The sequence below is a fragment of the Globicephala melas genome, chromosome 10 (assembly GCF_963455315.2).
Source record: "Globicephala melas chromosome 10, mGloMel1.2, whole genome shotgun sequence".
Classification (NCBI taxonomy): Eukaryota; Metazoa; Chordata; class Mammalia; order Artiodactyla; family Delphinidae; genus Globicephala; species Globicephala melas.
This window is the reverse complement of record NC_083323.1, coordinates 73,454,975-73,482,079: the sequence shown is the minus strand read 5'-3', so window position 1 is coordinate 73,482,079 and position 27,105 is coordinate 73,454,975. Positions and strand designations below refer to the sequence as shown.

At 38.2% G+C, this 27,105-nt stretch overlaps 1 long non-coding RNA gene across 1 annotated transcript in view; it reads right to left on the bottom strand.

The window, feature by feature from the left end:
* The window catches only part of LOC132597897 (uncharacterized), a 44,806-nt gene extending 33,939 nt beyond the window's left edge, over positions 1 to 10,867 (bottom strand). Inside the window, exons 1-2 of the long non-coding RNA XR_011377779.1 lie at positions 9,736 to 10,867; positions 9,128 to 9,227 (exon numbers count right to left, since the gene is read on the bottom strand). This is a non-coding gene — a long non-coding RNA (uncharacterized lncRNA). The remainder of the gene's footprint in view (positions 1 to 9,127; positions 9,228 to 9,735) is intronic.
* Positions 10,868 to 27,105: the final 16,238 nt, after the last annotated feature.

Below are 27,105 nucleotides of genomic sequence, written 5' to 3'. Positions count from 1 at the left end.
GTATTAGGAATGCAAAAGTGATGAGCTAGGGCCCTACTTTTAATTAGGGAGGCTGACCAGAATCTTCGCCATTGTAATATCTTAAGATTGGTGTGGAGGATCAGGCTTAAGTTATTTTAACTAGACCTGAGTTTTCTAGGGGAAATGATATTTAACTTGGTTAAGTAAGAGTCAGACAAATAAGTGAAGAGAAAGGCAGGGACATTGGAAGTGTAAAAGTCCAGAGGTAATAAAGAACTTGGAAAAGTTGATGACCTGAATAAAGCTCACTGTAGACGAAACATAAAATGGAACCGGAGGATAATACTGAGTTGTAACGCTGAGTACGTACATTAAGCAGGGACACGGATATGCAGACTGTGTAAACCATGGTGAAGATTTTGGGCTTTTTTCCAAGGATTATGAAGGGCTGTTTAAAGGTTTAATCTGTGAAGTGATATACTCAGGCTTATGCTGAGTATATCATGTTTCAAAGGTCATTTTATGTTAACCACAGATAATGGATGGAGAGTACAAGTCAAGGGATGGGGGACGGTGAGCATGCTGCCCAGTGGTCCGGGGTGGGGGGGGAGACTGCAGTGATCCACACTAGAGCGTGGGCAGTACAAATGGTAGGGATTTTCACGAGGGAAAAACAGTAGGACTTGAAGACCAATAGAATAAAGGGAATGAAAGAGAGGTAGGTGTCAAGGCTGACTTTGTGTTGCCCAACTTCACAGATGGTGGTACAATTTACTGAACAAAGGAATACTGACAAGGGACCACACTTGAAAAAGAAGGTCGAGAACTGAGACTCAAAACTTGGCAAATTTGAGGTACCTTTGAAGTATATACTTATCCCCTGGGAAGGGACCAAAAGGTGCCCATTACTGTGTGTATTCCAACCTCTTACGCTGTTCCATCAGTCAAAAGTCCTGATAGTATGTCCCAGCAAGGCCACTTCTAAATTTTTACCAAGAGGAAATGAAAGTATATCATCCACACAAAGACTTGTAGACAAATATTCCTAACAGATTTAGTTATAAAAGACAAGACTGGAAACAACCCAAATGCCCATCAGGGAGTGCAAAGTTAAACTGTGGTATATCCTTGTAGTGGAACACTATTCAGCCATAAATAAGTAAGTGAATAAATGGAGTAAGCTATTGATACGTTCAACGACATGAATGAATCTCAAAATCATTATGCTGAGTAAAATAACCCAGACCAAGAAAAAAAAAAGCATAATGCCATTTTTATAAAATTCTAGAAAATGTAAACTAATATATAGTGAGTAAAGCATAGAGAGAAGAAAGAATTGCAAAGCTGCACAAGAAAACACTGGGAATTATAACATATTTGGTATTTTGATTGGGATGATGGGTTTGTGGGTCTACGCATATATTAAAACTCACAGTATTTAGTATACTTTAAATATGAACAATGTATTGTGTGTAAATTGTACCTCAATAAAGTTATTAAAAAGTCAACCCCCTGATCACCTGCTTCCAACCAGGTGAGCTCTCATTCCCTGTTCTATGTCCCATCATAACAACCTGTTTGATAATTAGCAGCATACCTGTTTGCTCCTTCTCTCCCTGTGGATTTCCAGCTGGGCGCCAAAAGAGATTAAGCCCCTTTTGTTCCATGTGTCTCTTACAAACCTAACACAGTGAATGAAAGGATGAAGCATTGGTAGTCTCACTCATGCTGGTAAATATCTGAGAATGAACACCTTTTCCTATCAAATCAGCTCCTACGAGGACAGGGCAATAGGGGATGGATCAATGGTGGATACTAGGAAAGGTGTCTGCTTACGGTGCTCTCACATGCAAGTGAGGGACAGGAGGGTAAACAGGAGAGGGAGTGAGATAGTTAGGAAACAATGCTTTAACTTGAGACACATGTAGAAACCAGTAAAGAAAAATCTACGTGGAGGTGGAACACAATATAAAAACTATCCCATTTAATTTATGCTACCTATGAGACACCAAAGAACAATGCTTACATTTCAGGAATGGTGTTGGAAGTGCAAATCGAGAGGGAGATTTTGTGCATATGTTAGATGCAGCCGTCAGGGAACACCCATTCTGGAATGAAGCGATGTCACGTCACTTTGGGGTTTCACTGTCATTCAGCTTCACTCTGAGCTCACTGCCCTCAGGAAGCTAGCAGGTTAGACGCTTTAACTGAGAAGGGAAAGCTTTGAGTCCTGGGAGATATTCCTGTAGCTGAGAGTTTAATTTTAACTAAATGGAAACGGCTCATGAAATAAAAGCAAGATTGAGCCTTTATGGAACATTTTAGGATTGTACACGGCGGCAGTCCCAAGATGAAAAACCAGGGTCCAAAGGTAAACTTAAAAAGATGCCTGTAGGGTCACTTAAAGCATCTGAAATGACCTACCATGGAAAATAAAATCCTAATGGGCAAATCCTTGTGCTTTATCTATACATACAAATGGAAAGTTAGATAGTTATCTAGCTGTTTTTAGATATTCAGTTTTATGCAAACGATGTTATTCTTAACGGCATTTTTGTAAGGCCCTCATTGCATACCATTTTAATTAAATTTTTATTTATTTAGCCACTGTGTTCACTGCCACGGAGCTGTAAATTATAATTTAAGATATAATTATTTCCTGATTTCAAGGATTAGCCTCTCTCTGCGCTACTTAAATAATACTTAAATAATATGATAGAAATTCTGTGATTCAACACTCAACTGAAAGATAAGAACAGTGTTTCAAGGGGGTTGGAAGAAGAGAGATCTATGTAAGCAATATGGAACAAGTAACTTTGCAAAGAAGAGATGGGCTTTGAGGCTACTCTTGAAGGATTCTTGAACTGGGGAAGTGATATAAGATAGAGAAGGGCATCCACATAGGAGAACAGGAGGAGTACAAGAGAGATACCACAGAAAGCTCTCAGGTTTCCCTCCTTGTTAAAAAAAAAAAAAAAATCTTATGGTGTCTGAGTTTGTTCAAAGTCTAAGAAAAATATTAGCATAGGCAGGGCTTCTCTATAATGGTGTAATGATCGAACTTGAAATAGAAACCACCTCAGGACAGAGGGAGGGTAAAAAGGCGTCAATTTCTCATTGTCTCCCATCAACACCCACTGTACTACACATAGTTTCATAGATTAAAATCTTTTTTGACTGTGGACCTCAGATTGGACTGCCTGCGAATATGGTGTTCCACAGCACAGGCTAGTTTTATCTGTTTCTGGATTTTAATGCTTATTTTAAACTTCTGTAGTGAGAGATACTCTAGCAGGGTACTAAATATCAAAATGGAATTTGTCTTTACTAATGGCTTTAAAGTTAATCTGGGTTAGGGATTATAAAATTATAGATATTAGTATTTCCTTACTGTGTGATGAAAGCAACCCATGCTATACCATGCATTTAAGAAATGTCACCACACAAATCCCAAGATGGTCTTCCTCCACAATTCCAATGGCCAAATCCTTCAGGAACAGAATGCCATCCTCTTCTTAAATAATAATGTTAGATATAGTATTATTTTTAGAGTTGCTTGAGGGTTTGTTTTCTTGGTTTTTTTTTTTTTTTTTTTTTTGCGTTACGCGGGCCTCTCACTGTCGTGGCCTCTCCCATTGCGGAGCACAGGCTCCGGACGCACAGGCTCAGCGGCCATGGCTCACGGGCCCAGCCGCTCCACGGCATGTGGGATCTTCCCGGACCGGGGCACGAACCCATGTCCCCTGCATCGGCAGGCGGACTCTCAACCACTGCGCCACCAGGGAAACCCTGTTTTTTTTTTTTTGATGTTAACTATAACAGGCCAAGTAGGAGGCATAACCAATATGAGAGGCAGATCAACTTGCCTAGGGCCACAGATACCGCAAATAAAAGAAAATAATTTTAACACGTATTTAATATTTTACAGGTTCTAGGCAATATTCCATGAACTTTCACATACGTTAAAATCACCATAACAACTGTGTGAAGAGAATATTATTAGCCCAATTTTATGGATGAGGAGACCGAGGCTCAGTAAGATTAAAAGCAACAGAACACAGATATAAACTCAGGTCATCTGACCCCAATCCCAATAGTCTGTGTAATCATCATGATTAAAGTAACATGTATTAGGTACTTGCTCTATGCCATCTTCTCTGCTAAGTGTTTTATATAAATCATCTCATTCCCAGCATAATGTCCCTAGAAAGGAATATCACTGGCTAACATTCACAGATTCAGAAACAGGTTGATCAAGGTCACACAGCTGATAAGTAACCCAGCTAGAACTTGAAATCTGAGTTTAGAACTAACACTCTTTATTAATATATTTTGCTGCCTCTTAAAGGATAGTGCAATCCTAAAAGTGAATTCAGTTACAGGTATTAGGACCTTATTCAGGCAATATCTATGTGATAAAGTGAGGGAGAAAATCCATTCTCTTGGGGAATCAGACAGCAAGCACACATTGAAATCTCATTAGAAATTAGTTACAGGAAATAATACGTTTAAATGTTTCAGTATATCATCCTCCTCCACAAAAAGGACACTTCCATTTTCGCTTAATATCCTATCCTTAATTAGCAATGACAAGAGCCTCAATTATGGATTGCTTTCTATATGTGCCTAAAGCCAAGCTTAGCAATTTATATAAAATATCTCATTTAATCCTCACAACCAGACTATTAAGTCTATGATTTCTTCCTGTGAACCAAGGGAACAGTATACAAAGCTCAAAGAACTCGAACAGGTGCTAACCTACCTAGTTAAGGGAAGCAGAGCAATTCTGGCCCACAAACACCTTGGAAGCTAATCATCTCTGCCTTTCACATGGAAGCCACAGTTGTGAGATTATTCAGCAGTCACCTGGTGAGATGTAAAGCATTTTATCTGATACGACTGTGGGAAATGTGCTATAAAAATAAACCCAGTGTGCCTTGCTTGTTGTGCCGAAGAAACCTCCCTGGACAGTGTGAGTGGATAAAATATTGAAGAAATATTGCTGCCCATGATTAGAGTTAGAGGGATGGAAAAATATATATATATTTTTTTGAAGCATATATTTGAGAAGGGGATAAACAGCCACAGACTTCCTTACTTTTTGTCCAGAGAATGTGAGCAATTCAGCAAAGAGCTCCTAGCCTTCGTCTGTGTAAAACTATTGCTAGACGTTAACTTGCCAGGGCTGCAGGACCCACCACCTCCTGCATGTATACCCTGTCAATGGAATGTGAGCAAAGATAATGAATGTCACTTCTGGGATGGAGTGATTAAGAGCAGAGCCTCTACACCCTTTTCTCCTCTGTCTTCCAACTACATTCCAAAGGCTTTGAGGCCCTAGGAAATAGAGTCAGGACACAGAAGAAGCCTGGGCTCCTAATTCACTTCATGGAGAAAAGATCTCAGCAAATAAAAAATATCATGTTGGATTATGTCCTTAAAAGCACAAACTCTATTAGATAGATTTCCATCTTGGGCAGGTGAATACTCAAATACATAATAAGACTAAATAAAATATTTTTCTCCTGATATTCTGTTCATAAGACTATAATGATACTTGTCCAACTGTACAATAATTATGTGTTAACCTCTATGACTCCCCTCAAGACTGGGAGACCCTCCAAGGTAATGATAATGACTTTTTCACCTTTCCAGCTCAGCACCTAGATCAATACCAGGTATAGTATCCACAGTAACAAATATTTTGTGAATATATGAATGATGTGTAAATAGATGAATACAAGTATGAATAAATGAGTGAAGAGACTGGAGTATACAGAGAATAAAACAATTATTTTCATAACAAGACCACACAAATTACTTTCCATTTGACTTTAGAATGCATTTTGGAACTTATATTTAAATGTGGGTGTGTCCAAATCAATTCAAAATCATTCAAATAATAGAATTAAGTCAAACCATGAGAGGTTAAAAAAAAGAAAAGAAAAAAGCTTGTCTCTTTTGTTCTTCATCCTCAATTTCTCTCCCTAAACCTTTCTGGCTTAGGCAAAGCACCAACCTAACTTGAATTGTCCTTTTTCATTCAAAGTGTGTTACCTTCCTGCTGAGTGTCTTAAGTAAAAGATAAAGAATAAATATGTTCTCAGCTCCTGTGAGGCTGCAGGTTTAGTCTAGGTAAAGAAAGGGTAAAATAGAGAAGTTTGCCATTTTTTATATGACTTTCAAAGTTCTTCAAGGCTGTTTTAAGTCACATACCTGAATCAGAGGGTACCAAGCAGTCTGCTTAGGTATACAGTTCTGAATCTAATGTTTGTAAGTGGGACATGAGATAATGATCCCCTCAACCCTTGGGGCTGCCTGGTACAGCCTGGGTTACCCAGAACCCTGCAACTATTCACATTCAGCCACAAATAGCCTCTCTAGGGTCTCCCAGGAAGGTTACCCGAGAGAGAGAGAGTCAGACAAAAGGTCAAAAGTGGTCTCGGATGGCAGACACAGTGAGAAACGCCACACCCATGGGTCCATCAAAGTTCTCTCGCCATTCAACCAGTGGGCATCAGCTTGTGCAACAGCCAGCGGCGAGTGTGCCAGTGCTGATGGTGAACAAGAGATTGCTAGGATTGCTACAAGAACTAATGATCCAGAGCAAAGATACAGCAGGTCAGGGGCGGGAGTCCCAGGAGACCTTGTCAGCGTGGGTTTAGGTGGTTACCCGCCCATCTCTGTCTTCATGTAAAGATGATATGACCGCCTAGTGGATGTGAAGGCTCTACCACAGTCTGTGCCTTCTACCATCATTATTGGGACATACCTTACAAAAGCAACCACCAACTTGGAACGAAATCAGTCTCATACACATCATCAGATGATACTGCAATGAGTTTTTGTGTGCCAAAGAAAGAAGAAACTAGATTCTTTGAAAAACACTGGCTTGAAAATTTTTGATCGTAAAAATGATTAAAATTTTCTTGTCTAATGTGACGATCAAAAATAGAGAGATGTTATTAAAACATTGATTAGAATTACAGTCACAACTTCAAGAGTAAGACCTGGTAAACAAAACAAAACAAACAAAAAAACCAAAAAACACTTATGTTTGTGGAAGCAACTACAAGTTTCTCAGTAAAAATCCTGAAAAGCATTACTTGAAAATTATGTAAATTAAGTATTTGATATCTTTCCCAATACTTTATACTTTATTATGGCTTGTTATTTTAAATTTTTATTTACATTAGTTGTTTTACTTTATCATTGTTTAATATAAAGGCTATACAATTTTTACCAAGCTCCATTTAGATCCCCTCTAGTTTATTCTAGTATAGCATACAAGTATCATTTAATAAGTGTGCCATGAAGTGAAAACAGTAAGCAGTAGTACCTACCTATATAAGCAGCATATTAATATTCACAACTAGACAATGTGTTCTAGAGTCGAAGGGGGCAGAACCCAGAAGATACCCTTAGCCTACTGATTAGGTAAATATTCAATTTAAGATGATATATTCCCTAGACCACACAAAAAATAGATACCAGTGTAATAATAAGATTTGAGGTCTGTAATTTTATCTAGCAATGTAGCCCTTAAGGCAGCAATCGCTGGTGTTTCATGAATTAATTGCCTACCCTGGAGCTTTTCAACATAGAATACAAATTAATCCCACACACCTTACTATTATAAAATTTACTTACATTTTTCATGACACATGCAGAATCTAAAGATTTATAAATATGGAGTAGATAATGCTTTCCATTTAAATTTGGCATCAAGCTATCCCTCTGAGCCCAAAATAACAATGCAGACAATGCTGGTTTAAAAAAAAATCCCAGATTTACTTAATTTTGGCTGTTTGTTCCTTTGCCTAAGTGTTTGGTTTTTTCTTTTTTTTTTTTAATCTTACTCTCTAAAGCCAAGCCGAAGTTCTTTCTTCGAAGAATCAGATTTTTTGACTGATGGTGAAGCAGATGGATCACAAAATTAGGAGGTAGGACAACTGGATATTTCTGATTACAACTCTTTTACAGATTTGTTTGCTTGAGTATGGTTTTTTGCTTCTTATTTGAGCTAGAGTTTCCTCATCACTAGAATGAAGGTTTTCATTAAATATTTGAGTGTTCTTTTGAGCATCATGTGCATTTGTGATCCTGTCTAACTTGTTGCAGAAAAAATTTAAATGTATATAATCTCAGAAGTATTTATACTAGTTATAAATTCAAACAAAGTAGGGATTTTAAACGCTGAATTATCCTGATTTTATGCCATGCTGCCACTAATAAACAAACAGCAAGTTCCCTGATAGTGATTCTCTATTATGGGATATTGATATATTTTGGGATTTGGAGGTTGGATTGACCTCCTCCTGTTTACAAGACACAACTTTCTGATTTGCCACCTGCTATGTCTCCTATTCATCTCTTTGTAAGACTTTTTAAACATTAAGCAAAACCCTCATGGTACAGAATTTCCCACAAGTGGCCCACATTTGAACAGTAGGATTCAACTGAGACTTGAAGATGGGCCACACACAGCACACCCTGCTGACATGTTCCTCTACCCACGTCCCTCCTTTTCTCACTGCCTGGTAATTGAAGTGTATTTTTGTCAGTGGTGTCAAAGCCTGTCTCCTAGGCTGTCTTATTATTTTTAAATCCCCGACAAGTCCACCACAGTGATCCAGCAGCTCCTTGCACTTTATAGGTGCTCAAGATCTATTGGCCAAGCCAACACGTCTCTCTCAGTTTCTCTAGACTTGCAGGTCCTTAACTGCAGACCCTAGGGTGACTGGGAGACACAGCAGCTGGCCTGGAAGAAACTGTGCATAAACCACAGATTTTTACTTATGCAGCTTTGTGCATTAATTCTGGATAAGCACATGATAGAATGTCATATGTGTGAACTTTATCTTTCAGGTGTAGTGATGGTGGGAAAGAGGCTGGTAATAGCTATTGTAGACCACACTGCATTACAAAAAATCTGATAAATCCAAGCAATTCAATTCAAAATGGTCAATTAAGGGGAAAAATGCAGTCATTTAACTTGATAATTCTACATGATACATTAAGTCTCTCACAGACTCCACCACAATGAAAGCGAAAAGAGGTGAACGAAGGTAGAGGAAGATTTTCTTTAAGGTCCACTACTTGATTTCTTTTAGCTCCTAAATATGTGGGAAGCAGTAAAGCATGGTGTTCAGGCCATTGTACTCACCTGATCTTGGAGTTGGGCAGTGTAATTTGTGCACTGGCTGAACAGATGGATAACTGATCATAGGCAAATTCTTAACTTTTCTCTTCCTCAGTGTCTTCATCTGTAAAATGGGGATATTATTGGTACTTACTTCTTAAGAGCTTTGTGAGGATTAACTACACTAATCCATGGACAAGAGACATGTTGTCTACATAACAGGTGCCCAATAAGTTACAGTGATTGTGTTGTGTTGTTGATAATGCCCATGACAACAATGATGGCATGTGTCTATTTTTATCATTATAGTGTGATTACACGTCATATATGTTGTATCTCCTTGTTCTGAGATTAACATAGCCTCTTTTAGAAACCACCAAAAGGCTCAACAGTATTGGTGAGAAACATCTGTGAGCAACAAACATTCAGACACAAACATTCAATTAAGACGACCGCTTCCAGAAGCAGTCTCTGAAGCATGTCTGATCTAGAAGGGATGCCCCCATGCACTTCCTGCTGGGAGAGAATCTTCTATTGTTGCCAGTCAGGATCATTCCCTGTTGGTTTAAATTAACCTGAAAGATCCTCAGCAGTTTAGGTATGTTTAGCTCAACATCGCAGATTGTTTATACCTGTGACGCAGGCACGTCAAAAAAACCACCACTGAGCCACTGGCTTAGGGTTTCCAGCTGAAGCTACAGCAGTTCTTTTCTGTAAGCACAGGAAATCAGCCAAGGTCAGTTTGCTTAAGACATTCAGGTAAACCGTTTGCTTTGTCAGAGCACTCTCTCCCAGGAACGACCAAGATATTCTGAATCATTTACTTCTTTCCCATTTGCCATTCTTTTCATGAGGTGGATTCCCCAATCGTAAACACAAAGAAAGTGTTTAATCAGAAGCAGCCAGAAGTGATTGGTGATAACTGGGATTTAATGGCTCAATCTCAAATCTAGTTTCAGTTGTGTTTCACCAGAGATTTTTCAGATTCTTGCTATGAGAGTTTGGCAGAAGACAATAAAAATCATGATTTCTCACTTTTTTCTGATGTTTTGCTATGGCACTAAATAATATGTTCAGTATTCCCCTGGATATATATAAAGCACTTTACGTGGTGTGTTCATCATTTGCCTCTGACTAAAATGTCCAAATGACTGAGAACTAATGAAAATCATTATGGATAGGAGCAAAGGATGTGTACCAAGATGTTCACTAAAGCATTGTCTACAATTGTGAAAATGAAAACATATATTATAAACTGTATAACAATAGGCATGAAGTATTTACTACTACATGGACTACTATGAAACCATTAAAATAATGATGTAGAAACAAAAAAATGTGAAAAATGGGTTTTAAAATAAAACAATAACACACTAATATTAGATTATTTAGTTATTATTCTGGGTCCAACCAGAAGAAAAACAAACAGTAATTTGAGCATGGAAAGTGTAATGAAAAAACTATTAATTATGAAAGAGGATTAGAGTAAGGAAGGAATGGCCAGCGACAAGTAAAGAGAATGCCAAAACACACAGTTAGCAGAAATAAGGAGAGCTGCTAACCCTCCAGTTGAAAAGAAGACCTCCCCCTCCCTGCCCACAGGACTGAGGTCCAGACCCGGTTGAAAAGAGCATGACTGTGGCTCACTGGATGGTAAAGAAGCTGCTGTGGTGTCTCATGGTGGAACTTTCTGGAAATATGCCCTCTGTAAGTTGCTGGAAATCCACATTCTAGGGTTCCAGTAAAACTATGCACGGGGAGATTTCTCACCTGAGGCGCTACTCCAAAACTGCTTGATAGAGATGCCGACGGAAGCTGTCGTCCACTGCTCTCTCTGCGCACTGCTGAAGCCGACTACCGGAGAAGTTGTGAGCCCCGGGAGCAGGGCTGACGACGCCCTCGGAGCTGCAGGAGTGAGTGGGTGCTGAAGACGCCACCAAGAGCCTTCCCAGCAAGCACCGGGGCATCACGAAGCAACACCTTCCTCAGGTGCCATCAATTAGGAAAGCCTAACATCACACGAGCTGGCCAAGGAAAAACTATTTAAAGGACCCATAGCACTTTTCACAGAGCAAGTAACAAAAGAGTGAATTTCGAGCTGAGAGGCGGTAACCAATGTTACCTTAAGAAAAATTAAATTAAAACGGAGTTTTGTTTGTTTTTTTTTTTTCCGGTACACGGGCCTCTCACTGTTGTGGCCTCTCCCGTTGCGGAGCACAGGCTCCGGACGCGCAGGCTCAGCGGCCATGGCTCGCGGGCCCAGCCGCTCCGCGGCATGTGGGATCTTCCCGGACCGGGGCACGAATCCGCGTCCCCTGCATCGGCAGGCAGACTCTCAACCACTGTGCCACCAGGGAAACCCTAAAAAGGAGTTTTTATCACATAATCGGTGAAATGCAAATTCAAGCAATAAGATGCCATTTTTGACTAAAACACAAACTGACACAAAGAGTATAATATTAAAACGTTAACAATGGCTCTCTTTGGGTGGGAAATTACCAGTGAATTTCTCATTTTTCTTGGAGCATTGCCATATTCCTACAATATAAATGTACATAGATTTCCAATGCACAAAAATAAAATACAATTATCAACTCAGCTACCCAATAAACTTAATATTCACTCAATAACTTTTACTCTATTTAATTACAGCATAAAATGTAAGAACAAATGCAATATGGATGCTGCATATTATAGGGACCCGATCAGTCTTACTCATTTTGTGGAATCAAGGAAAGGACCATTCAAGCGTTTCCATGAGTTTCTCTTCCATTCTACCTAAAACTCCCTCTTGCTGGAGGAATTCTGTCCATCAAATTCTAGTTATCCAAATCAACACATTTCATATATCTTACAGGGGTATTAGTGCTTTGTGTGTGGTGGGGAGGGGTGGTGGGTACAGGTGAAATAAGTTTAGGAAATGATCAATGTACCAAAGGGGAACAGGTTTACACATTATTGTTTCTAACTGTACATACCACACAGGTTTGTACAGAACTGCAATAGTGTTTGGATCTAGCTAGAGCCTGGATATGATTCTGCTTTACCAACCCAACAAGGACCTTCTGTGCACATGACTGAATCAAGGTGAATGAACGTGTTTGGGGGAAGTTTTAAAGGCCTACACAAAGCACTACAGCTCTGTCAAGTGATGTAATATAATTATAAAAGTTCTTTAAAAAAAATTTACTGTTGCCTTTCAGTCTACCTTCCTGTATTTTACTACACTCTACCTTATTTTAAATGTGATTTAAGGAAATGTTTTGCTCCATACTTTCTTAGTCTATCCCTCCCTTTCTTCCTCTCTGCCTTAGAATAAGGCAGAGAATAAATATATAATCGAGCCAAAAAAAACCCCCTCCAGCTTATTTGTACAAAAAAGCTCCAACTAGCAACCTAAGTGTCCATCGACGGATGAATGGATAAAGATGTGGCACATATATGCAATGGAATATTACTCAGCCATAAAAAGAAATGAAATTGCGTTATTTGTAGTGAGGTGGATGGACCTAGAGTCTGTCATACAGAGTGAAGTAAGTCAGAAAGAGAAAAACAAATACTGTATGCTAACACATATATATGGAATCTAAAAAAAAAAAAAAAAGGCTCTGAAGAACCTAGGGGCAGGACAGGAATAAAGACGCAGATGTAGAGAATGGACTTGAGGACACGGGGAGGGGGAAGGGTAAGCTGGGACGTAGTGAGAGAGTGGCATGGACATATATACACTACCAAATGTAAAATAGCTAGCTAATGGGAAGCAGCTGCATAGCACAGGGAGATCAGCTCGGTGCTTTGTGACCACTTAGAGGGGTGGGATAGGGAGGGTGGGAGGGAGGAAGACGCAAGAGGGAGGAGATATGGGGATATATGTATGTGTATAGCTGATTCACTTTGTTATAAAGCAGAAACTAACACACCATTGTAAAGCAATTATACTCCAATAAAGGTGTTAAAAAAAATAAAAATAAGCTTTAAAAAAAGCTTCAACTACAAAGGGACATGTTACCGCCTGCTACCATCAATATAATACCTAACAATTTATCATTGACGCTGTAAGAAAGTTAGTGGTGTACCTAAAACCATCTTTTATTTTAAATATCCCTTGTTGTGCTAGTAATGATTTTCCTTTATTATCCCCAAGTCATATATTTAAACCTAAAGAGACAAACCCAATTTCACTTCTCTAAATTATTCTACTGTAACCACATGTACCCTAACTGTAGAAGATGCTTGAGCCATTTTCTACTTAAAATTCTGAAAGACTCGTGCTCACATAATCCCCACTGACACTGTTGCAAATGACCAAAAATTTCATCAAGGTCACTGGATCAGAACAATTAGTGGGTACATCAAGTAAAAAGCAATATAAAGGGTTAACACTAAGAATACCTTGAGGGAAAAGCCTAATTGTGTGCCTCTGTAGGTAAGACATCCATATTTCTTTTAAAATGCTTTTAGGGCAATACTACAGATGCATGTTAATATACCCTGCTTGATTTAAAAAAAACTTTAATGGTGGAACATATCAAATTCAAATCGCACAAGTTGCAGCGCTTGATTTTTCTTAAAAGGTCCATTTTTACTCCTTACTCTTCAATCTTGACATCACTTTTAGAATGCGTCCCCAACACCTGCCCCCTGATCCAGGCAGGCAGTGATATTTCCTTACGTCTATGTTTCTTTTATCACATTGCATCATAATCATTTACTTAATCAACTTTCTGCTTCACTACAATATGAGTTCTGTGAAGCCAGGATCCATGTTTTATTAAGTTTGAATCTCCAAAGTTTAGTGGATTTGCTGTTTCAACAAATATTTATTAAATGTCTACTCTTTCCCAGATGTGTGTGCCGGGTATAAATAAGGTGGCTTGTCAAAAAAAGAGATGCGGTCCTTGGGCTCATGGAATTTAGAGTTCAGTGAGGGAAACAGTAAATTAACAAGAAAACATTCTAACAAATAATTACAAATTCATACAAGTTCTATAGTATAAAAGAGAAAGACGTTGCGACACATATTAACCTGGGGGAATTTCTCGGGATAAACAGGACAAGGCCACCCTTGGAGGCCACTTGGAAGCCACTTGGAAGTATGTGAGGCTCAACATAAGGGAATAGAGTGTGTGAAGTTTCTGAGTCCAGGAGAATTCAGCAGGAATAAATGGAGGAGTGAAGAAATAAATGATTTGGAAATGAACACTGTGGCAACATGATGGAAAGTTGAAACATTACCTGTGTCTCTAAGAAGCTTATAAACAGCAAGGAAATTGAGCCCGAGAATCCCCATCCTTTCCGTCCTGCAAGTCACTCAACCTATTTCTATTCTTTTTTCTTTTAACCAAGGCAGACATTGCTAATCAATCACGGCATTCTTCCCCGCTAAGGCTGGACAGAGCTTAAATTTGTTTCTTAATTCAGTGCTTCTGCCAACCATTACCACTCATTCAAAATGGGCACTCAAGATGATACCCTTTTGCCCTTCCTGATGTAAGCGGTTAATACCATTTTTACCTAATTAATAAACATTTGATATTGGCTTGAGGGGGACAAGAGGTAGCAAACTGAGCTAATATATATAAAGCAGTGAAGGTTGTAAATGGATAAGCAGCCTGGCTCATTACGGGTGCTGAACTGATAGGAGTGATTATAATGATGCTGGGAAAATATGGGGCATCCAGTAATTGATGGGAGCTAGCATTTGAGGCTACTCCTGAGGGTGAGAGAAATTACCAAGTGGGAAGCACTGAGTCACTGAAGTCACTCTTTCATAACGTCATAGTTTTTAGCTAACATAACGTCATATGTTAGCTTGGGACAGCCAAGCTAACATTTTCTCAAAAATACAGAGAAAAGAGTATCTTTACACTCAAGCAAAAAAAAAAAAAAAAAAAAAAGATCATCATCAGAAAGGATATATGCAGTTGGAAACTAGCATCTTGACCTAGTCCTAGTACATTTAGAAATGAAACCTCATCAGCTTTACTGACTTCACCACTTAGCCCGTGTACCAGAACTTCAGCAAGCCAGAGTTAGCCAGTCTAAAACATTCAGTTTTCCCCCACCTGCACTGAGTGAACCATGCATCTTAGGTATAAAATGATAGCATTTATTTATAATTTAGTAAGAGCTAAACCCAGAAGTACTCTAACATATTATTAAGGTTGAAAATTTCTTAGAAACCAAAGAAATACAGAGGTTTAGTTCTTATGATGATATTAATTGGAAATACGTTGCATCTACTACATGTTGAGAATCTCCTTGGATATGAATTGATGCACTGAGACCTAGCCATAGGATATAGCTACCCAATCCACTGCCTACTTGTAAGTTCTTCTGAATAAGATTTTATTATATATTGTTTCACTTTAGAACTGCCTATGTTGGGCAGAGTAGTTTTCCTGAGTTATAGTAACAGTTACCACTTTGAGTGTCTGTGTTACGTCAGTGCCGTGCTAGGCCTTTTATATATATTATTTATAATGCATACAATAACCCAGTAAAGACTGACCTGATTTCTACCTCACAGACAAGGCAACTGCAGTTCAGAGAATTTAAGGAACTTGTTCAATTTACGTAACTAAATCCATGATAGGGATGGGATCTGGATGCAGTTCTGTCTCACTCCAGAGCTCATGTCATTTTCACTACCCTTTGTTTGCACGTTAGCTCTATCTCATTCCACAGCCACACAGAGATTAGGGAAAATTAGAGGACCACCCCAGACACCACATTTGTAAGGGCCTGCCTTTACGAAGGGGGAAAGCGGGCTAGCTTGTGGGGGAGAGAGTTGTTCCCATCTGATGCTAGGGCTTGTATAGCCTCCATCAGCCCCGGAATCTCTCTGACAGCACCTGAGCAATGTATGTGATCAGCACTTTCCACCTTCCTTATGGTTACATATGCTGATTAATTTTTCCTGGTATAGATGCTCATTTTTAACAAGTCACTCGTTGTAAACAGGGCCAGGTGTAGGGCCCATTTCCTGCTCCACCCACTTTATTGAAGCCAAATACTCCATCTATATCCTTCCCGAGTTGTATCTCACAGTTATAGACAATAGGCACTGTGAGTCTTAAGCATGAATAGATTGACATAAAAGCATTCTCTCTTCACTAAAAGGAAAAAAAAAAAAGTACGCTTACTGGGTGATAATATGGCAGGAAGTCTGCTATATATCTTTATAAACAGGGTACCGAGGTATAATTATTCCACTTTAGCTCACAGATGCTTTCACTCGTTTCCTGATTTTCGTTTTGTTTTGTGCGGCTCACGACAGACCAATCCATTTTTGCAGAGATCGGGCCCTGCAGCTCAGGGCCGACTCTCATAGATACTCTGAATCAAGTACAGAGATGAGCAGCTGGGAAGATGGGGGAGGCGGTCAGGGAGGCAGGGAGACCTGAACAGACGAGTAACGGGGACCAGGAAGGAGGACAGAGGCTCCATACATGATTAAACATGAATATGGGCCCTCTTGCCAACCAGATGCATCATCTTTATGCAACTGGAATGACCCCTTTTCCCACACCTCCCTACGCTACACAGAATGCTTTGACTGACTTTTACTGACAGCTCAGCATGTGCTATAACAGCAGTAGCACACCGAGTAGAACAGGTTGACAGTGTGGCAGATACCGCCATCCCTTTCCAATGTTTGTAGGCTTTCTGAGCAGGCCGTGGGCGTCCTGTGCACCTCACTCCTCTTCTAGCAGAGGCCAAGCGATGCAGACATTAACTATGCACCTAAATGAGACTCCTAATGAGACAGAGCAGGACCCTATGATCCTTTCCCCTAACCATGTCCTCTGCCTGCTTTTTGTCTGTGGAAAAACTTTAGCCCCAAATTAAGTTTAATCAGAGAAGTGAGAAAATGCAGAAGCAAAAAATAAAAGCAGTCAAACAGGACAAAACAATAATAATTTATCAGTAAGCAAAGTTAAGGACCTTTAGTTCCTCCTCAATGGCTATAGATAATATTCTGAGCCATATCCTGTGAGCTGTGTGAAACCCCACTAGGTGAAGAAGTTAAGTACATGATGACCAGACTGTAGGCATGACATAAGCTGCCACAATTCACAATTCTGAGAACTGGCCTCAAAGAAATGAGAACGAACCGACCCTGGAACTGAGAACTAACTGTACTTAAAACAATCAAGATGACACCGGTCAGACCACGGATGACCAATTTCAAGATGACGGTCAGAGCTGACTGTGCTGTTTCTGCGTGTAGCCCCCCTCCCTCCGTCTATAAAAGCTCTTGCCCCCTCATTGGGTGGGTGCGGGGAGTTGGCCTTCGGACAGGCATCCTCCCTCCCACACCCCCTGGTCGCCGGCACCCAAAACAAAGTAAACTTTCCTTTCCACCAACCTTGCCTCTTTACTTGCTTTTGAGCGGCGAGCAGCTAGACCCCACCTCCGGTTACACTAACAGGAAAGGCAAAGAGAAAAAATCATTTAAAAACATGATGTAGGGAACACAGATGTAGAGAACAAATGTATGGACACCAAGGGGGGAAAGTGGCGAGGGGAGGGTGGTGGTGGGATGAATTGGGAGATTGGGATTGACATATATACACTAATATGTATAAAATGGATAACTAATGAGAACCTGCTGCATAAAATAATAAATAAAATTAAGTTAAAAAAAAACATAAGTTCAAATAAGGGGGAACCTAATCATTGTGAATGATAAACCAGTTTGTGAAAAACCCACTGCTTATTAGAACAGCACGCTCCATGTAAAAAGAAATTTTCTAATGGTAAATATAGCAGAAGGCTACAATTACAACCTTTCAATGATTGCAATCCACAGAAAAGCCATTTAGTGATAAATTGGAGAGCAAGAGGAGAATATCACCTGTTTAAGCTTCCACTGATTCTATCAAGTTGTTTGCCTGGCAGTATCTAGGCTATGATGGAAAAGCTGAGAAAAACTCATTTTTCCCCTATCTAAATATTATTAATTGCAAGCATTCATTTTCAAAGATTTGTGGCTCTTTGGGAGAAAAGGATCTGCTTGACAACTACTAATTATACTTAATAATAAATAATACTTATCATTTACATAATTATTTTCATATTTAAATCCTTTCACAGATTTTGTTTCCTCATATGGAATATCAGTGCAACTTGACTGCATATAATGTTATGATATTTCTGTGAAACCAGCCCCAAGTAGTAAGCTTTCATAAGAAAATTGGGGCCTTAATCTTATCTATATTAGCAAGTGTTAACAAATCATTAGAATTTCCTTTTTCAGCACCTGAAGAGGTGGGCAGTATTGAACAACTATCTGAGGAACACTGAACTGACTTTTTGGCAAAACACCCAGTTAACGCCAAAACTGTGCAAAAATATTTAGAAGAGGCAGAGACATGAGGCAACAAGATCAATGAGAGACGTATTAAATTAAAAGAAATGCCTATCTCTCTCTCTATCTGCCTACCTATCTATCAACAGGGTGAAAACAAAAGAGCAAAACAAATGAAATCAATATACTTAATATAGTTGTGAATGTCAAGGTCTGAATATAGATTTTTTAAAAATTGTCTGCACGAGTTGGATATTTGACCTAGTGAGTACATGTGTAGAAATTTATTCTAAGGATTTCACAGAAATCTAGGTACCATGGCATTAACTGGAATACTATTTGTAAAAAAGAAAAACTTGGAAATAATTTGTTTCCAACAATAGGGTATTGTTTAAATAAGTGATATCATATGTTGAAATATTAAATAATTTTTAAATTTTCTAAATGAGGAATATTAGATCATGTGGGAAATTGTCCTGATAACATTAGGTGAAAAGGTACTAGAAATAAAAATTATATAAACAGTATAGCTTATCCTTATTAAATAATGTATGTATAAAATATATGTAAATATATATGTTTATATAAATATATATGCATATATAAGTGGGAAAATGCAAAAATGGAAAAGATAATATTTATCTCAGAGTTCTGCAAGTGTATTTATATTTTTCCTTTACATTTTTCTGTATTTTATAATTTTTCTACCATAAAATATTAATTTAATTACTATGTATTTTTGAACAACTCTATTTTTTAAAATTGTTTTTACATATAGAGTGGTCACGTGTTTGCTTAACAGAGTGCAAGTGAAAAATAAAGGCTGTTTTTGTGGTTCTCATGATGTGTAAAAGACTAAAACAAGTTCTGAGACCTCGAAGTCTACTTTGGCCACACAATTCCACATTTAGTCTGGGAGCTCATCATAAGACTATCAAGCAACTGGGTGAAAAAGATATTTGCTGCAACACTATTTATAATAGGAGAAACAAGGAACCAACATTAAGGTCTACCGAAAGGGGATTTATGAAATGAATGGTGGTATACAACCACTGCCTAGAGCTACAGCTATTAAAATGATCATGTTCCGGGAACACAAATTCACCCAGGAGGGGCTGTTCTGGCAGGCTGTTTGCATCAAACAGGAAACGCTGACGATGAAGCTCTCGTTGGAGAACACCTCCCAGGGCATCAGATGTACCTGCGCTTCAACTTCCCCCACATCCAGGTAAGGCTGCACACCAAGTATCACCAGACTGTCCACTTTTCAGGAGAAGCTGCAACATGCCTAGGCTTTTCGGATGTTGTGCAGGCCCGGGGGTGGGACTGGGGGGGTGGGAAATAAAATGTCTACGGGCTGAATTTAACTAGTCAGCCAAGAGTTTGCAAACTTTGATGCAGAATTAAATTTATAACTATGTAATAATGTCCAATGCTTACATTAAATTTTAAAACGGGTTTAAAACATTATGTTTTTATTTACGTTAAACTATGTGTATATATTAGTATGTTTGTGTGATGTTCACACAAATGAACATACACACAATATAGGGAGATAAAAAGCAGAGATGAATGGATCTGAAAGTACTTTTCTTTGGGTAATGGGTTATTTTGAATGACTTCAGGGGGTTTTTTCCATACTACTCTATATCTATATTCTATTATATAAAATATTGTATATTTATACTATTCTGTATTTTTATTTTGGAAACAAACACATGCAGATTTTATGATAGAAGAATTAGACAATTATACTTAATAGAAATATAGATTTCCTTTTTTGCATATGTTGTCTCATTCTGTCTCAAAAGGACCATGTCAGAAGCACTAGATCCAGTTCTGAGCATTGCCTTTTTGGGAGTATTTTAGAAAACAAAAGCAAGTACAAACATCAATAAACAAGATGGGGAAGGGCCTAGACATACTTTCACAGGATTTTTAGGAAAAAACATTAGATGTTTTCCTGAAGAAAAGTAGACTTCAGTTGTGTGATAATGGACTACAAAGATGTGAAGTGCAAACATGGGTATTTGAAACTCAAATGTTTTTCTCTGTAGTTCCATCAGGTCAAGCTAAGACCAATGGGTGACATGCTTCAGGAAGGCAACTATAAGGAAGTACTTTGTAGAAATTATAGCTGTTCGTATGCTGGATGACTTAACTCACCAAGTAGAGCATTCAAGATACGAGGAGTGCTCAAACAGAGGCCAGATTACCAGTACTTTTATAGCATGAATTCTTACATTGGATGAGGTGATAAAACAGATGACGTCAACTTCTAAAATCGAGATCATATTTCCCTTTGAGTCCTAACACTATGATAATATAATCTCAGTTATGGTATAAAGCAGGTAACTGATTTGAGAAGGGTACTGAGTTTGAGGACATATTGACTGATTCATTCCACAGATACTTTACTAAGGGACTACGCTAAGGGCCTGGGATCCCATGAAACAAAATGCCAGCAGAAGTGAATCTCTTTAATGAAGCAAAGTATGTGGAAGACAAATCATTAAATGCTTACTTACAGTAAAGCATGCAATGTATCCTGAAATAGGATATATAAATGACTGTATGTCCAGGGCTTGCCCCAAGAGCACGTCTTCTCTAAATGGATTCTTTTCTTTTCTCTTTCTTTACCTTGTCTTCCCCACTTATACCTCTACTCTCTGCTTCAGTGAAAGATATTTCTCCTTTCCACTTCTAGCTGAAAAAAAAAACAAGTCTCAGGTGTCAATTTACTATGTAACTGTGGGTCCCTCTCTGTATTACAAAACAAGACTCAGGGGACAGTGAGTCCTGATATCATGACCTCCAAAAGGGTCACAAGGGATCTCTGAAAATTTCAATCGTTTTAGAGTCTTTTCTACATCTTTTCCAATGATTCAGGTATGGAGGTTTCTATAACTGGGGCTTAGAATTCCTTCTACTGAGTGGCGAGTCGATGTGGTTTTAGTGCTTATATCCTATAAGTTCTTTTAATTAGTGTCTTATAGCCTCCCAAAGTGTTTATATATATATATGACTGGCCACCATTTAAAATGAAAAAAATAAGTTACATTGCTACTTATCCTCATTGAGTTGCCCATTTAAGAAGCAGAACTGCACTGTCAGGGCATCCACTTTTGTAATACCTTAGCCATAGTATTTTAACATATATAGTAGTTCTCAATATTCACAGTGTATTGGAAGCACCATATTAGTCAGGGTACTCCAGAGAAACAGAACCAATAGGAGATATATAATAAATATAATGTAATATATGTAACTGCTTTAACATATGTAATTGATATTAAACATATTAAATATATTGTATATTAAATATAAGCTGGAAACTAGGAAATCCAGGGGTGTAGTTTTCGGAACTGACGTAAGCCACAGTCAGAGGGCAGGGGATCAGATCAAACACTCAGGCAGAGAGAGCAAATTCTCCTTTCCTCTGACTTTTTATTCTTTTGGGGCCCTCAAGAGATTGGATGAGGCCCACCTACACTGGAGAGGGAAATCTGCTTTACTCCATCTACCAATTCAAACGCTAATCTCATCTGGGAACACCCTCACAGACCCACCCAGAAATAATGTTTAGCAAAATATCTGTGTATCTCAGGATATAGTTGAGAGTTGACACTTAAAATTAACCATTACATTCTGCAAACCTTAAAATATACCAATGCCTCAGTCCAACCCCCAGAAATTCATATTTAATTGGTATAAATTACAGGCTGGGCTTTAAGAGTATCAAAAGCTCCCCAGGAGATTTCAATGAATCACCAAAAGTTAAGAACCATTAACATCATAGAACATTTCTTTCTTGATGAGAAATCAAAATGCTTCTCACTTTTAGCGCTGATGCCCTGGGAGAGATATTATCTACCTCTGTAAGGTGCCTTCAGAGTATCCCACTGTACCCCATGTAGTCAGTATTTTCAAACAGGCCACTGCAAACATGTGCCTCCAAGTCTGGTCAAAGTCAATCCAAATATTTTTCCCCAATATGGTAGTAGATGGGTAGAATTTCTTTTATGATCACCACGTTGTATGGTAGGCGTAATTATTCCCATGTAGAGGGTGAACTGAGATTCAGAGAAAAATAGGGGTGCATATTGCCACAAAGCTAGCAAATGTAAAAAATTAGGAAAAGGTCAAGTTTTCTGATCCGAGTTAAATAAGTAGTAGGTATCATTATTTTATTTATTCCACAGACACTACTGTCAGGGGTGAGTAGAAAAAAAGCAAATGAATAAAAATGTAGTCAGCCTATGAACGGGAAGATTAGCTAGCATCCTTCACACAAAAGACCTGATATGTATTCGGCCACTAGAGAGGTTTAGTCAGCTGCATTTACAGTCCCATAAATGGAAAGAAGCATCATGACAAAAGGAAATGTACTACGTACATTTACACATGTACTATGAATCCAGGAAAAAACACATCAAATTAAATAAATAATTCACGGGCAGAGCAAAGATTACAGAGTTGGCTCTGATAACAAAGTATCTAAAATAAATGGTGATGTGTTTCTCCAACCACACAGGCTGCCAGTCCAGGTGCAAAGGAAAATAAATAAAACTATTATAGATCTAGTAAGAGTTAAACAGACAATAAAAACCAACAATGGAGATGAATTTTAAGTTGGTGATTCTTTGAACAATCTTCAAAAGATTTCATTTGCTCTGTTAACGCAATGTCAAGTCCATTTTAGAAATAAAAGAACATTTTTCTGCTTGCTAGAGTTTAGACATAAATCCTCAAACTGCATTAAATCAAGATGCTTCTAGAATCATAGCACTAAAGATCATCAAGGATTATTAAAGAACTATAGTCACGCCCTCATTTTACAGGTGAGAAAACCAAGGTGGTAAATGACTGTGTGATGGGCTTACAGTCCACATGATTCCCATCAGTGGCCAAAACAAGATTAGAATGCAGGTCTCCCATTTCCTCTTCACTTAATTATTCATCATTCTTTAGTCATTTTGAGCACAACTAGTGCACTGCTGTTTGAAACCTGACCTTTCCAATGGCAGTCAAAATGCCATACTTTAATAGTGCTTCCATTGTCTTTGACCAGAATATTAAATAACTGGCAATCATGTTCTGAGCTTCTTTCCAGATGAATTATATGTTAAGCTCTATTTCAATATTGATTTGTAATATACTTTAAAGCATGTTGATCTTCCTCTGGTCTCTTCTTACAGTTCTGAGCTACATGAATGCTAGAGTTCCTAAAATTTGTGATTTTCTGAATGGCCATCTTTATTATGTCCACCAACCCAACAATAGTCACTGCTTGTTGCTAGACAGAAAAAAAAAAGTTAATAAATTTACAAGTGAAGTCCTGTGTTCGTTTTTTTTTAATGAAAAACAGAAACCTATTTGATTTAGAATCTAAACCCTAGAAGCATACACAAGGCTTAAAGAAATGTATGATTCTTCTATGGAATATTGGAGAATTCTTGTTTAATCAATGGAAGCACATCATTAGTTTACTCAGGTCCCTAAAAAGGTGGAGGACCTCACTTAAAAGAAACAAGTGACTATCTTAGTTAATGTAAATAGAAATGCATTTCCAGCTTATTTATGGTTGTTCATTTCTATACCATACAGTGGTCTGTTTCTCAGGACATCAGTATAAAAGGCAAATTGATAGGTGAGAAGGATAAGTGGTATAATAAAAAAGTTAAAAGCATGGGCTACATGACATGGACAAGTTACTCAGCCTTTCTAATCTTCCATATGCACATCTATAAAACAGGGAATAAAACATATTACAAAGAGATATGCTTCTCCTCCCACCATGCTTCGGCCTTCACATGTTTGGGAGGCATAGGAGATCCAGTGCCTTTCCCCTCCATCCTATTCTTGGAAGAGGAATTGTTAATGTTATTGGTCAGTAACCAGAACATCTATGGAGCAATGGGTAGAATTATTACATTTGAAAGTGACAAACGTGTCACATGGTTCTGTCCCCGTAGCTCAGCTTATGATTCACAGAATAAGGCATGTTAGCTTAAGCTTGTCCCATGACCTAGTCATCTGTGATTTGGGGGCAAGAGAAAGAGAGAAGGAAAGCCTCAATTAGAATTCCAAAATGAAGTAACAGCGGCTAGCTCACTAGTAATAAATAATACTTTGGTCTTTTCTGATTATCGTTTCTTGTGTATGGATCCCTTGGCAGGAAACTTAACCACCCACTTCAGAGGTCTGTTATGAAGTCCGATATGGTATAAAAAGTGCACAGTACAGTGCCTCATATGCAATAAGCTGTCAAAGAATATTATCTAGATGACCTTGGATTTGCACTTAAATGTTTGTTATTAAGTCAGTTTGCATGGGACTAGTATCCAGAGCCTCAGGATAAAGTAGATTCATGTGAGTTAATAAATGAAAAGCTCTCTGAAATTCTAGATGGCAGGTCATGCTAACTCAGGTAAGTGGAAGCTGGTGGCTGGGCATTCCCTCAGGACACGTGTTTTGATGGAATGAGGACTCCGGGTGTAGAAACCAGCTTGGCAGTGGATGGTAAACCACTGCCCAACACATGCTGCCTCCTGTTAAGCAGAAGGCTCTCATGCAAATTGCTTTCTGAATCATTAGCTGTCGGCAACCCTCATCTCTCCTCCTGCAGCTGTTCTTTCTGATTTTGCCTGCAAACTTTTCATATTGGGCAGGCTCCCAAGCCAAACAAGTTGCCCCTCTGCAGGCTTTGCTCCTGGGGGCGAGAAGTGAACCTCACAGATAAGTCAAAGTAAGGATGCACCATGGACTAATACACACTGAAGGAACAGACTCCTGCAAGCTAAGGTGATGAATGCCTTTGAAAGTAATTTTCATGCGGCTTTCTATGAGAATGTCAGCCAGGCTCCAGAAGTTATATGCTGCAATTTAAAAATTATCTGCCTCTGTAGACTTCTAAAGCTTCTATCAGCTAAGAAGTATCTTTTTTAAAAAAGAAAATATTTTTATACAATTTTAAAGACTACTTTCCATTTATTACAAAATATTGGCTATATTCCCCCTGTTGTATAATACATCCTGGAGCCTACTTTACACCAAATAGTTTGTACTTCCCACTTCCCAATTCCAACTCTTAAATTGCCTTTCCCCCCTCCCCCACTGGCAATTACTAGTTTGTTCTCTATATCTGTGAGTCTGCTTCTTTTATGTTATATTCACCAGTTTGTTTTATTTCTTAGATTCCACATATAAGCGATATCAAACAGTATTTATCTTTCTCTGTCTGACTTGTTTCTCTTAGAATAATGCCCTCCAAGTCCATCCATGTTGCTGCAAATGGCAAAATTAATTTCATTCTTTTTTATGGCTGAGTAGTATTTATATATATATGTATGCAAATATATAAATTTAAATTTTATATATATATATATATATATATATATATATATAATCTTCTTTATCCATTGATCTGTTGATGGACACTCAGGTTGTTTCCACGTCTTGGCAATCGTAAATAACGCCTCTATGATGCTGCGAACATTGGGGTGCATGTATCTTTTTGAATTATAGTTTTGTCTGGATATATGCCCAGGAGTGGGATTGCTGGATCATATTGTAATTCTATTTTTAGCTTTTGAGGAACCTCCGTACTGTTTTCCACAGTGGCTGTACCAATTTATTACATTCCCACCAGAGGAATGTGTGGGAAATCTCTGTACCTTGTGCTCAATTTTACTGTGAACCTAAAACTTAATTAATTAATTCCCAGCAGCATTAGCGAATAAGACCATGCATTTTTTTAAAAATCTTTTTTTAAGGCATAGTAAATATTTGCTGAATAAAATGAGAAACTCTATCTCGATTGGGTGGGTTAAATCAGCAGAAACTAAGCTTCACCTGTGATTTTTAGCAGCTGAACTGGTTGAGAAATTCAAAGCAGAACAGGCACAAGTCCTCTCTGAACAAGGTAAGGTACCAGAAAAGGAAGGATGGATGTTGTAGGCAAATCATAACACTCTATCATGGCTAAATATAATATCAGGAATTAAATAACTTGAAATCATATAAAAATTTCCTTTACTCGTATGCCCCTTCCCACATAAAGTGGAAGGTGAGCACAAATGTAAATCAAGCAGGCAGAGGCTCCCACTATCTTATATATGAAATCAAAATTTTTAAGTGTTTTCTTCAGAATCCCTTTTGCCTGGGTGCAGAAGAAAACGTAGCTGATCAGTGCACCCAAAGGTAAAATGAAAAATAGTAAAAGAAAGTTTTTCTACATTTTTTAATTTAAAATCTGAAATACATTTCTTTAACACTCTTCTTATTTATACCCATGTACCTTAAAAACCAAAATTAAAATTAAATTGTATTAGAGCAGAGGAGCAAAAATTTCCAGCCAATCCAAAGGTTAAGTGGTGCCTGATACACTGTTTGAATAAAGTTACGAATCCATATCCAGACTCAGCTAGAAAATTAAAGCGTGCTGTGATCACTCGGTACGAAGAGGGGTCATGGCAGTTGATTTTATTTATACACACTTTCATACATAATAATTTATCAAATTTGTCCTATGCCACTTTCCATGCTTATTTAATCCTCATTTAATCTCTACCAAATGAATACTGTGAAACATGTTTAATCATTATTCCCACTTCCAAGATGTGGAAACTGAGGCAGGAAGTATGGTACATCAAAATTCAGAAATTTTGTCACTCCAAATATCTCCAGG